The sequence below is a fragment of the Balaenoptera musculus genome, chromosome 2 (genome assembly GCF_009873245.2).
Source record: "Balaenoptera musculus isolate JJ_BM4_2016_0621 chromosome 2, mBalMus1.pri.v3, whole genome shotgun sequence".
In the NCBI taxonomy this organism is placed as follows: domain Eukaryota; kingdom Metazoa; phylum Chordata; class Mammalia; order Artiodactyla; family Balaenopteridae; genus Balaenoptera; species Balaenoptera musculus.
Genome location: NC_045786.1, coordinates 25,110,304 through 25,124,707, shown reverse-complemented (window position 1 = coordinate 25,124,707; position 14,404 = coordinate 25,110,304).

Below are 14,404 nucleotides of genomic sequence, written 5' to 3'. Positions count from 1 at the left end.
GTGGGAGAAGGGAGTTACCATGGCATGCCCGGGGCAAGGGGTGAAAGACCAGGCTAAGAGGACAGTGAATGGTCCAGGAAGGCAGGGCACACACTGGGGCCAGAGGAAGACGTGTGGGAAGGGAGGAAGCAGTGACGACCTGCAGGGCCTTGAATGCCAAGGTAAGGAGTCCTTCCTCCACGTGGAAGATGATGGGAGAACCATTGGAGGTACCTGAACAAGGGACAGCATGACTTCAGCACTGCTTTAGCGTCCTGGTGACCTTTGGTAGGATGGATTTTGAGAGATGCCAAGTGGGAGACTGGTCTGGGGTTATCGCAGTGATTCAGACAAGGCAACAATGAGGGTTTTAAAATCCCACTGGACCCCAAACTCCCCTCTGTTTGGGGTTAGCAGATGCAAACTATTATATATTATATAGGATGGATAAACAACAAGGTCCTACTGTAGAGCACAGGGAACTCTATACAATTTCCTGTGATAAACCATAATGGAAAAGAATATGATAAAGAATATATATACGTATAACTGAGTCACTTTGCTGTACAGCAGAAACTAACACAGCATTGTAAATCCACTATACGTCAATAAAAAATTTAAAAAAAAATCCTACTGAAAGCACAGCTATGGTGAATGTGATGCTTCTGTGGGTGTGGGAACAGCTGTTGGAGTTGGGGGCATGCAGAGTATGTTGATGGTAAAAATAATGATTCCAAAGGTTTTCCAGGTCACAGGATACTTTCACGTAAATGATCTCAGAATGGCGATGAGAGGGCGGTTGTAATATCATCTGCATTTTACAAATGCGTCCACAGAGGCTTGGCAAGGCCCAGGCAGTATGTGGCAGAGGCGGGACCCAGACGCCTGGGCTGTGAGACTGCAGCCTGGAGATGGTACGCAGGGTGTGCACACTGTTCACCCAGCAAACCCTTTTCCTGGAGCTGAACCAGGTGTGTTCACCATTTCCTTACAGTCCAGGGGGGCGGGATTCTCAAACTGTCCTCCAAAGCCATGTGCGAAATGGATGGAAATGCAACCCTCCAATTTGCTCTTCTTCTCTGCCCTTTTAAATAAAACTGTCCGCAGGGCAGTCTTAGTGATGACACACCTTGACGCCTTCTGAGCCAACCTTTAGCTGTCACAGGTGATCATCACTTTCCTTCCCGCATCAGACTTCTCTTTCCTCCTTCTTCCACACCCTCCTCACTCTCCCAGCTTCGTCTCAGTCCTCCTGAGGAATCTGTCCCCAGTGATGACAAGAATCCTTGTCAGGTGTTGCTGCTGGAACCCAGGCTCCTCACCAATTTGGCCTCAAGCCCCAGGAGCGCTGACAGCTGCAACAGCGCCCTCTGGTGGCTCCAGGGACTATGGTGGAGGCCAACCCTCCTCAGGGGCTGGGTTGGGGGTGGAGGGTAATGTCCTGGAGGAGGAGGGGCCTCTTAAAAGCTCAGGCTACTTCCCTTACGTTTTAAAATCTGTTTGAAAAATGCACTTGATTTTTTAGAGCAGTTTTGGTTTCACAGCAAAATTGAGGGGAAAGTATAGAGATTTCCTACATACCCCCTGTCCCTACACATGCACTGCTTCCCCCCTTATCAACTTCCTCTACCGGGTGGTGCATCCGTTACAACTGATGAACCTACATGGACACGTCATCATCACCCGAAGTCTGTAGCTGACATTAGGGCTCACTCTTGATGTTGCACATTCTGTGGGTTTGGAAAAATATATAATGATATGTATCCACCATTATAACATCATATGGGCTAGTTTCACTGCCCTAAAAATCCTCTGTGCCCCACCTGTTCATCTCTCTCCCCACCAGCCCCTGGCAACCCCCGATCCTTTTACTGCCTCCATAGTTTTGCCCTTTCCAGCATGTTCCATAGTTGGAATCATACAGTGTGTAGCCTTTTCAGATTGGCTTCGTCAGTGTCCTCTACGTCTTTTCTTGTCTGATAGCTCATTTCTTTTTAGTGCTGAATAATATTCCATTGTCTGGATGCACCACAGTTTATTTACCCATCATCTACTGAAGGACATCTTGGCTGCTTCCAAGTTTTGGCAATTATGCATACAGCTGCTATAAACACCTGTGTGCTGGTTTATGTGTGGACATAAGTTTTCAGCTCATTGGGGTGAATACCAAGGAGCACAGTTACTGGATTGTATGGTAGGGGTGTGTTTAGTTTTGTAAGAAACTGGCAAGCTGTCTTCCAAAGTGGCTGCACCATGTTGCATCCCCACCGGCCGTGAAGGAGAATTCCTGTTGCTCCACATCCTCAGCAGCATTTAGTGTTACCAGTGTTGTGGATTTTGGCCATTTTAATGTGATGGTCTCTGTGCTAATTTTTTTTTTTTTAAAGACTTTTTCATGTGGACCATTTTTTTAAAGTCTTTATTGAATTTGTTACAATATTGCTTCTGTTTTATATTTTGTTTTTTTTGGCCACGAAGTATGTGGGATCTTAGCTTCCCAACCAAGGATCGAACCTCTACCCCCTGCGTGGGAGGGTGAAGTCTTAACCACTGGACTGCCAGGGAAGTCCCTGTGCTAATTTTTAAACCATAATTTAAACCATAAAAAACAGAATTTCTCCACTCACTATTTGTGTTACTGGGGAGAAGGAAGGGAATAAATAGTGCTTTTTAAGGAAGGAATTTCTCACCTGGGGGTGGTACTGATAAAGTATCACTGTAAACTCAGGGGAAATTGACACTCTGCTTAGCATCTGAACTAAAAACAGATACACACCCCCCTCCGCCCCTTACAATTTGAGGACACATAGAAGGTGTGGTTTTTCTGTGCAACTTCATTCAGTGTTCTTCTTTACATGTCAAATCTACCATGGGGGCTCCAAGGATGGGAAGGAAAGAAGAGAGAGGTGTCAGTCTTTTCTCCCCAGCTAAGCTGAGCTGCCCTGCTCCACGCTGATCATGCTGATGGCAATGTCTGCTCCACTCTCCCGTCCTTCCTCCCCACCCCTCCCCCCACGCATCTGCCAAAGACCCATCTATTCTTTAAAGCCCAATAGACTTTCCTGGGTAGCACAACAGATTGTATTGGTTTCCTTCTCTGAATCCCTAGAACTTTTTAAATGAGAAACTTCTGTGCCTCTACTTATGTTATTCTTTCTGGAATTGTTTGTTCCTCTCTTGCTGCCTGGTGAAATCTTACTCAGCTTGAAATGCACAACCAGTACACCATCTCCTATGTAAAAGCCTCACCCCGTCCATTAAAGCAGAAAAATGTGCTCTCTGCTCTAGCCCTTCAATCGTGCCATCGATGCAGTGATGTTCTGGCTAACGACCTCAAACAAACACAAACAAAACACACAACAGAAACCAAAGGAGCAATAAGAAAACCCTGAAGTGGTTGCCAATTTCTGGAGTGTAAATTCTCCCACATGGCTGATGTCAAGCTGCCAATGTGACAACTTCTGAATGCAGAGTTGGGAAGGGATGTAATAGTTGTTACATAGACTGTCAGAGTCTTTAGGACACGGAGGCAGGGAGCACGTCTTGTTCTCTTTGGTGACTTGTGTCTGGTCCCGTGTTTGGCATACAGCCAGAGCTCAGTGTATATCTGCTAATAGATATTTATTGTGTGAATAAATGGGGGGGTCACCACATCTCTCCAGGGACCGGCTGGATGGCTGAATCTTTGGAGGGGGAGATCGTGACTGTCCTGTAGCAGTTGTTATGCAGAGAGAACACCCGAAAGAAAGCCACTTCCCCAGTGAGATGCAGGACAAGTATTCTACACACGCCTGTCTTTATTCTGGAAGCAGGGACAGGGGTCTGCAGACTTCTACATCAGGACCCTCCCACGTCTCCACTAGTTTGCTTCTCAGGCTCTAAGATGAACATCCATCTGAAACATAGCTACAGCTGACATGGTGGGTGCAGGGAGGTGCCGTTGGCACCGTGGAAGTTTGTACAAAGGAGGGGACAGGAAGGCAGTGGCCACAGCCACAAAAATGAGTTGCCTAAAAACATATTAGGCCAAAACTAAGCTTTAGCTCTCTGTGGAGTTGATGTGACATTATTACCCTGCAGTGCAGCTGAAGATTATGGTTTTTTAATGGGAAGGCCCTCGGGGAATGGCACGCACACCACATGTCAGCGCTTCTGGGCGCGAGGAGGAAGGGCAGCAGATGGGGCCCCGCAGAGGATGTCCACACAGCTGCAGCCCATTTTGTTCTTCCCTATCCTTCGTTTCTTTCCATTCCTGTTTGGCTTTGGCTCTGGTTCAGGGTTTAGGGCTGGGACTAAGGTTTCATGATCCTTGTCGGCTGAGCAGACATTAAACAAGAAGCCGCTTCTCCCTGTGCATGTGGCTTTGCCTGAAGCTCTATTGAGGGCAAGTTGGCCTCAGGCTGTTGATGTTTTCTTCCTGGGGGAACTCTGACTGGGGAGGACTTGGTCAGAATTGGTCACTAGGGACAAGGGGCTGCTTTGGACAAATGCCTCAAAGAGGATGAGGCTGGACATTCTGGCAGGTGAGGTAAGAAAAGAGACCTAGAATTAGGTCCTTGTAACTTGTCATGGGGCAAAATGAACCTGACAGTCATTGAGGCTCTGTCTGCCTCTGTTTTCCTTTTTACCCTGAGCCCCTTTCCCTCCATCTCTGTCAACACATTTTTCTCCTGTGGCTTCAATCTCTCCTTATTTCAGGAGCCCAGTCCTCTCCAGATGTTCTCATGAAACTTCCTTTCTCTATCAACCATCTACATGCTAGTATGAATTACAATTAGTCATCTACATGCTAGTATGAATTGCAGCTAATGTTCTATCTCCATATGTGACACTACATTGAAAATCTCCAAGCTGGGCACTTTTCCAGGTGCTTCCCTGGAAGCAACAAGATAAAACCCAGTCACATGCAGGTTCTCTGACCCTGTCCCTATATAAACACAAGGGGTAGGAAGGTGTTATTTCCTGGTGACCATGTGAGACTCCTTGTTCCTTTTACATTATAGGAAGATACGTTATTCTCCAACTCCTACTCTTTGTAACTCAAAAAACATCAGCATCTTCTTCCTTGAACATTTGAGAGTCTGAGGAGTGGGAAACTGGGATTTTAGCACAGATGTCTCTGCAGCTAGAACTAAGTTTCTAAAAATGTGCCATGTTATATAATCCAGGGGAAGGGACGGAAAAGTACCAGCTGGGGTGGGGCTGGAGACTTTCCTGCTTCTGACTCACTCAGGCAAAAGCTCTTGAATTAAGATGCATCTCAGAAAAGCCAAACAAAACCCATTCATTCTGCAGGGCGACCGTTGGGGGAGCTGGAGTGTCACCAGGGGACGGAGCCCTCGGGCACAGCTCTGAACGTTTCGGAGGATTTTTCTCATGGCCCTCCAGGTCCGCTCCCAGGGCCTCCTGCTCACTTTCGGATGTCAATACCCGACACCCCTACCAGCCCGACCTCCTCCAGCAGCCCCACCTGGCTGCCCTGGTCAGCCCTTGCCTCCTCTCTGTCCTGTGGCCTCAGGCCCCGCTCCGGGTCACACTCGGATGTGTCGTTATTCATCAAGCAGTTAGATGGATCCTTGCCAGTGTGTCAGCTCACCAAGTAGAGCACCTTTTAAAAAATAACGTTTTACTCTGTATGACAGACTCTAACTCCATCCACCTCACTACAAATAACTCCATTTCGTTTGTTTTTATGGCTGAGTAATATTCCATTGTATATATGTGCCACATCTTTATCCATTCATCTGTTGATGGACACTTAGGTTGCTTCCATGTCCTGACTATTGTAAATAGAGCTGCAATGAACATTTTGGTACATGATTCTTTTTGAATTATGTAAGTCAGAAAGAGAAAAATAAATACAGTATGCTAACACATATATATGGAATCTAAGGAAAAAAAAAAAAAAAAGGTCATGAAGAACCTAGTGGCAAGATGGGAATAAAGACACAGACCTACTAGAGAATGGACTTGAGGATATGGGGAGGGGGAAGGGTAAGATGTGACAAAGAGAGAGAATGGCATGGACATATATACACTACCAAACGTAAAATAGATAGCTAGTGGGAAGCAGCCGCATAGCACGGGGAGATCAGCTCGGTGCTTTGTGACCACCTAGAGGGGTGGGATAGGGAGGGTGGGAGGGAGGGAGATGCAAGAGGGAAGAGATATGGGAACATATGTATATGTATAACTGATTCACTTTGTTATAAAGCAGAAACTAACACACCATTGTAAAGCAATTATACTCCAATAAAGATGTTAAAAAAAATAACGTTTTAGGTACTTCTGCAGTGACATCACTGAGAATCTAGCATTGTTTAATGAGACCCATGTCTCATATTAGTTTATAACACAAATTCTTCAGTTTTATGTCGTCTATAGAGACTGGTGAGTGTTTTGATTTGAAGAGCTATAGAGAACCGTGGGAAAGCTTTCCATGCTCACCTGTAAGAAAATCTAAGCTTTATCCAGGTTGCCTCTTTCCTTCAAGTTTGGCTGAGCCATTTATAGCTGGTACTATACTTAATACTTGCAAGACGGGACCTACCTCACATGGAAGTGAATGACATTTTAGTGACCAACCCTCCAAGTCCACATTTCCCAAATGGGATGGGCTTACATCTCCCAGATTTAGCATTCTGATCCTTGCTAATGACTCCTGCATCTCAGGGGGGTGAACTCCATTTCCACGCTCTTTGCATCGCGTGTATCACATCCTGTCCTGTCCCTCCCACACGGCTCACAAGCCTACTTTTGTGCCTCTGGTCCATGCAGCCCAGGCTTCTCGTTCTTGTTTTATCTGATCTTTGATTCTTCCTGTTTGGTTGTGATGTTTTTCTTATGGTGAGCTGATGGGCTGAACTAGCAGAATTCCAGACATTTTAAGATGAACACTTCGTGGATACACATTTGAGGGGTAGCCCTCCCCGCCCCCAAGCCCCAGAGTCCCCCTGGGAGGTTTCAGAAGGCACCATTCAGCCTGTTTTTAGACAGACAACCTGATGCCCAGAAGGCAGGAGGATTCCTGTGTTTCTGTGGGAGAAGCCAGTCCAGGTAACCAGACTTTCAGACTCTAATCACACGGCTATAGGAGTCGTTAGAATCAAAGGAAACTCCATATTATGATTGCCAAGCCCCCTGGGCCCTGGTGAGAATGTTTTTTACTCTGTCGGAAAGAACAGAAGTGCTAAGCTCTATGCCTCTCAGTTTTGAACCCGAGGAGTCCTAGATTTTTTTTTTTTTTATTAAGATTTTATTTTTTAGAGCAGTTTTAGGTTCACAGGAAAATCGAGCGGGAAGTACAGAAAGTCCCCCCTCCCCGTCCCCCCATGCACATCCTCTCCCATGATCGGCATCTCCCACTGTTGTGGTACATTCGTTACAGCTGATGAATCTACACTGACACATCATTATCTCCTGGAGTTCATAGTTTACATTATGGTGCACCCTTGGTGTTGTACATTCTACGGGTTTTGACAAATACATAAAGACATGCATCTGCCACTGTAGTATCATACAAAGTAGTTTCACCGCCCTAAAAGTCCTCTGTGCTCTGCCTTTTCATCGCTCTCCACTCCAGCCCCTGGCAACCACTGATCTTTTTACTGTCTCCATAGTTTTTCCTCTTCCAGAGTGTCATTTGGTTGTAATTATACAGGATGTAGCCTTTTCAGATGAGCTTCTTTCACTTAGTAACATGTTTGTCTCCTCCATGTCTTCTCCTGGCTTGATAGCTCATTTCTTTTTAGCACTGAATAATATTCCATAGTCTCAGGTACCATAGTAGTTTATTTATCCATTCACCTGCTGAAGGGCATCTTGGTGGATTCCAAGTTCTGGCAATTATGATAAGAGATTGGAGTCTCTTATTAGATTTTTGAAAGTTGGAGTCATAGCCTTTGAAAGTGAAGCGCTTTCTTTGGCTCAGTCGTGGTAGAATAGCATCACAGGAGGCTGGCACTGTGGAGATCTGTTTTTACCCCCTCCTCTGTGCAGGAGGACGCTCACGGGTCCCTGCCACATCGCACAGGCTGTTAGTGCCCAAGCAGGACTAGAAACCAACCACCCTAACTTCTTGTGGAAATTTCCCCACCGCGCCACACAGCACATCCTCACGCGACTTGATGCAACGAAGTGTATTGCGTTTTATGCGTCATTGCCCAAGCTGCGTACTTTGAAGTATTAAAAAAGAAAGGGCATAATATAGGTCGTGTAAACATCCCTCAACAACGACGTAAAGGTTCTGGGCTTGGGGAAATCTCTGCCTTTGGCAAACTGTAGTACTATGGTGCTGGCCACCATATTCTCCAAATAAAATGATTGGGGCACGTGGTCTCACCGTGAATGCTCTGCCTCTGGATGGAATATTCGGTCTTTGGCTGTGGAAGTGTTGGATTAAGGGAAGTGTTGGTGCTATAATAAGACGACTTGAATCTGGGAGGTGGGAAGCTGTAATAGATTTCTGCTTGAGCTGATTTGGGAAGTGATTGTAGCTGGTGCTGAGGAGAGAAGGCGTGAGGAGGGTGGTGCTAACACAGTGTAAATTTTGACTTAGGCTTTTTTTAACCGTAAGAAAGGAAAACTCATGACTCCAAAGGGGGTGCATTGGGCTGAATGCAGGCACTCACCTCCCCAGTTTCACCTGGTCCCATCTGCCTTCCCCAGGGCCCTCAGCTGCTTGATCAGTCGGGGGGCGCTGCAGCTGCTCTGGCCCTTAACCCCCCGTCCCAGCCCTGTGGTCTCGCGGTGGCCCTGGTTGTTCCCAACACATCCAGACCCAGATGGAGGGGCCAGACTGTGGGGTGTGAGATCTGGGTTCCCAGGTGCAACTGGACCGACTCAACTAGAAGTGTAGGTGAGTTCACACTCCACAGGGTGAAAACAGCCTGAAGGTGTCGGGGCCGGGGCCGGGGTGGGGGGGCGGTGCTTAATGCCCCGTGTAATGAGCTCTGACCATTAGACAGGGGATGGGAAGCAGCTGGCACATAAACTCCTCTCCCTCCCTCCTGCCCCGTGCACAAGATGTCCAGGGGCAGTGATGCCTTTTGACCTTCCCCGAAACGTCCCACGTGACTGAACCACCAGCTGGGTTTTCTTTTGAAGCCCTGACCACTGGGTAGCACACCCCTTGGGTGTATTTGCTTTTCCCACCTTCTCACTTCCCTTTTCCCTCACTCTTGCTGCCCTGGGATTGCACCCACCTCTCCATAAAGCATCACAGGTAAGATTTGCCTCAGGTTGTGTTTTCGAGGGGGCACAGCCCATGTAGGTGTTTATTGTAAAGTTTCTCAAGGTTTGTAAGTGTAACCAGGAAGCTGACCATGCCACACCCACTTTCTCTTTCCAACTCAGTTTGCGTATGAATATCCAAAGCAGCCTAGAGAGTGAATACTGATTTTCTTTAATGTGATGTATCTGCTTCTCTATATGTGTTTGCTCTGGGCTCCTCTTCCTGATTAGCCAATTATTCCCATATTATTCAGACCGGATCTCATAAGGAGCCAGGCTAATTGGTTTAGCCAATGACTGTCATACTTACTGGACAGATATTTTGTACTGAGTCAAGTCACTTCACAGGTTGCTGGCCAGCTGACAGCTAGGCGATCTTTGGGTTTGTAGCTCTCTCAGCCACAGAGAACAGCTGGTCCTGCTTCCTGAAATCAGACTCTCAGATACAGAGAAAAATTAGTGGTTACCAGTGGGGAGAGGGGAGGGGGAAGGGGCATTATAGGGGCAGGGGATTAAGAAGTACAAACTATTAGGTATAAAATAAACTATAAGGATATACTGTACAACACAGGGAATATAGTCAACATTTTATAATAACTATAAATGGAGTATAACCTTTAAAAATTGTGAATCACTATATTGTACACCTGTAACGTATTGTACAGCAACTATACTTCAATTAAAAAATGCGTTTGACAATAAATGCTGGAGAGGGTGTGGAGAAAAGGGAATCCTCTCGCACTGGTGGTGGGAATGTAAATTGATACAGCCACTATGGAGAACAGTATGGAGGTTCCATAAAAAACTAAAAACAGAACTACCGTATGACCCAGCAATCCCACTACTGGGCATATACCCTGAGAAAACCATAATTCAAAAAGAGTCATGTACCACAATGTTCATTGCAGCTGTATCTACAATAGCCAGGACATGGAAGCAACCTAAGTGTCCATCGACAGATGAATGGATAAAGAAGATGTGGCACATATATAATGGAATATTACTCAGCCATAAAAAGAAACGAAATTGAGATATTTGTAGTGAGGTGGATGGACCTAGAGTCTGTCATACAGAGTGAAGTAAGTCAGAAAGAGAAAAACAAATACCGTATGCTAACACATATATATGGAATCTTAAAAAAAAAAAAAAAAAGGTTCTGAAGAACCTAAGGGCAGGACAGGAATAAAGATGCAGACGTAGAGAATGGACTTGAGGACACAGGGAGGGGGAAGGATAAGCTGGGACGAAGTGAGACATGGACATATGTACACTACCAAATGTAAAATAGAGAGCTAGTGGGAAGCAGCCGCATAGCACAGGGAGATCAGCTCAGTGCTTTGTGACCACCTAGAGGGGTGGGATAGGGAGGGTGGGAGGGAGACGCAAGAGGGAGGGGATATATGTATACGCATAGTTGATTCATTCTGTTATACAGCAGAAACTAACACAACATTGTAAAGCAATTATACTCCAATAAGATGTTAAAAAAAATGCGTTTGAAAAAAAGCTAGAGTCTATTGGAAGAACAGAGTCAGAGGAAAGGATATGTTGGGTACAGCTTGTTCAGTGGAAATTCCGGTGAAACAAAGGCGTGGTTTCAGTTATCATGGACGAGCTTTCTGGGTGCCTTTCACAGGCTGGTGATGTGTGTCCTTAGCTACCTGGCCTCTCACTTAGCTCCCCTGTGGCTATTGTCCTGTGTGTGGTCCAGCCCCCCATCCTCAGGGACCATTTAGGCTCTTGCACTATGATGGGTGATGCACTTCAGTGATGGCTAAGGTGTGCTTTGTGTAGAGGAGAATAAGGACGCAGGTGAGAGAATGTCATCTGTCCTCTTCTTCAAGAATTTGATAGCAAATCAAGGGAGAACTTACAGTCTCTGGACACTGAGCCACGATGTCTTTAGGCAGGTGGTGACATGGAGGTAGTTTGGGGGGTTACCTGGCTAGTGAAAGAGAAGTTGTCTCAGAGCTAAGGAGCAAAGTGGAAAAGACAAAGGGGAAAAGATCACATGTTGGCAGGTAGAGCAATGAAGGAGGATGAAGAAAAGAGGAAGCGAATGCCGAGGAAACTGTTTAGGCGAGAGGCCCCGTGGCTGCGTTGCCCTGAAGTTCTAATTTGCAGCAGAGGGAAGGGGAGAGGTGATGCGGGGCCTTGGAGGACGCAGAGGAAGAAGTAAAGATGCTCACACTTAGAGTGTCTGCTCTGTGTCAGACCTTGCCCTAAAGGCTTCATTTGGATTCTTTTTTTAAAAAAAGTATAGTTAATTTACAATGTTGTGTTTCAGGTGTACAGCAAAATGATTCAGTTATACATACATATATATGTTCTTTTTCAGATTCTTTTCCATTATAGTTTATTACAGGATATAGTTTCGTGTGCTATTCAGTAGAACCTTGTTGTTTATCTATTTTATATATAGTCTTGTGTATCTGTTAATCCCAAACCCCTAACTTTTCGCCCTTCCCCACCCCCTTTCCCCTTTGGTAACTGTAAGTTTGTTTTCTATGTCTGTGAGTCTGTTTCTGTTTCGTAAGTAAGTTCATTTGTGTCATATTTTAGGTTCCACATATAAGTGATATCAGCAACCTAATGAGGTTTTACAGATGAGGAAGCTGAGATATAAAAAGATGAAGTCATTTACCTAAGGTCTCACAGCTGGAGGGAGACAGGGTTAGGGTTCAAACTTTCTCAGGTGTACCCCGGCTCTCCCCTCCCAAACCTCCAAAGATGGGAGAATTCGACGCGTATTGAAAAGAACCCAGGTCACGCTAGAACATGTTTTTGGCAAACACTTTTATTGTTTCCACCATACTGAAGCCTGTTACTTTTGTGTCTAGAAACACAGTGATGACACAGTGATGACACTGACATTGCCCACTTACCAGATCTTGGTGAATCTGCTGGTCCATGCAGCCCATTTCACAGGTAGGACCCGAGGTTTAATGTTTTGTATCAGCTATGCATTTGGAATCCCATTCATTCGTTCATCCATCCAATCATCCAGTACATACTTACTAGGCTCCTTCTGTATACCACGTTCTATAATGACCTTGTGCTGGGCCCTGAGGTTACAACGGTGAACGGGCCAGACAAGATTCCTCCCCTTTAGGGGCCCTTAGAGGTGTGCTCTGGGGGCCACTGGTCACTTCTGGCTTTTGAGTGCTTGTTATATGGTGAGTCCCTATTGAGATGGACTGGAGTATAAAATATACACCGATTTCAAAGACTTAGTACTAAAATAAAAGGTAAAATATCTCATCAATAATTTTTACATTGATTACATGTTGGACCAATAGTAGAGTGGACATAATTGGTTACATAGAATGTATTATGGAAATTAATATTACTTGTTCTTTTTACTTTTTTAAACATGGCTACTAGAAAATTTATGATTATAAATGTGCCTTGCATGATATTTCTATTGAACAATGCTGGTCTGGAGACAAAGCAAGGTCCCGGGCAAACAATCAGAACCCTGCTCCCTCGGGGGGAGCAAATTGTGTTTCTGGGGCAGGGGACACTGGCATGGAATCGTCTACTCTAGACAGTCAAGGAAGGATGTGTGGAAAGACACTTGACACTTGTGTCTCTGATAAATGGTGGGTTTTGTTATTTTCAGTGTCATTTCTAAGAGCAGCAATCTTAATCGTGCAGCTCATGTAAGGTATAAAGCGTTCATTTGTTTAACTGCTAGACTCGGTCTTGGGTAGTGCTTAGATGAGCTCAGCCCTTGTGTTAATCAGGGCCTGACTGTGTTTCGAGGGTAAGCTATGAATGGTGTTAACTCTGTGTGTGTGTGTGTGTGTGTATGTGTGTGTGTGTGCACGTGTGTGAAAGGGACAGCACCATTTTCAATAACGATGTTAACATTTATGGAGAAATTACTTTCTGCCTGAGATATTCGTCTAAGTGCTATTCCTGTATTAGCTCACCTCCTCCCAGGAATGACTCTCTGCACAGGTATCATGATTATCTCCTTCCGGATGGGGGGTAAGAGTCGGGGAGGGTGAGTGGCTGCTTTAGTTATATTACAGTACGTGGTGGAATCCAGGATTCAAACCCAGAGGATCTGTCGGGAGTGTCACGTCTCTCCCCCTGTTTTGAATTCCAGTCCTGCCACCTACTGACTGAGATTTGGGTCAAACACTCAACTCCACTGAACCTCAGTTCCATCTTTTATAAAACGAGGGGGATACCTTTCTTGCAGTGAGATTTAGAGATAACCCGTGTATGATACACACACCTAGCGCAGTACCTGGCATTTAGTACGTACTCAGTAAATTGTGCTTCTTATTCCATGAAGAGCCTCCTATTAGAGTGAATTGTTGCATTCAAATCTCCTATTTTTGTAAACCCCAGACTAGTTAGTTGTGTAGCCACACAGAGCCTGACACACAGGGTCACGTCACAGTGTTGAAAGGAGGGGACACTTCTACCTCCTGTTCAGTCCCAAATGTGTACCAGGTGGACTATCTCACAGGGCGATCAGCCGTTTGTTTACCAGCTCTTTTCTCTCCTGAGATCTCTCTCGGGGTCTGGCATCACAAGAATTGGACCAGTTTTCTTTAGGGTGGGCAGCTCAGGCTGGTGACAAACATAATTGATTTAATAACAGATGGAGTGCAGTTTCAGCCAACAGAGAGAAAACACGGAGGGATCTCCCCTGGGCTGGGGGGCACGACCCAGGACACACCGAGGCTTCAGTGGGAGGTGGTCCAGGGTGGAGGGTTTCACACTTCCAGCCTGAGCCATCTCCCAACATCGCATCCCATGGGGGAGGAGCCAAGGAACGCCAGAGCAAGGGAAATGAGGGCGGTCTTACTCTTCCTGTCAAAAATTAAGAAGACAGTCTTCTCCAAAACTCAAAACATCCAGCCAGGATTCCTACCAACGAACACAGATCAGCTTTTTTTTTTTTTTTTTTTCAGGAAATTATTTTTTATTTTATACTGGTATATAGTTGATTAACAATGTTGTGTTAGTTTCAGGTGTACAGCAAAGTGATTGTTATACATATACATGTATCTATTCTTTTTCAAATTCTTTTCCCATTTAGGTTGTTACAGAATATTGAGCAGAGTTCCCTGTGCTTTCAACAAGGACTTACTGTATAGCACGGGTCAGTTTTGTGTTTGACTAATTTCTGTGGATTCTGCAGAGAAACAGAACCAGTACATGGACACACACACAC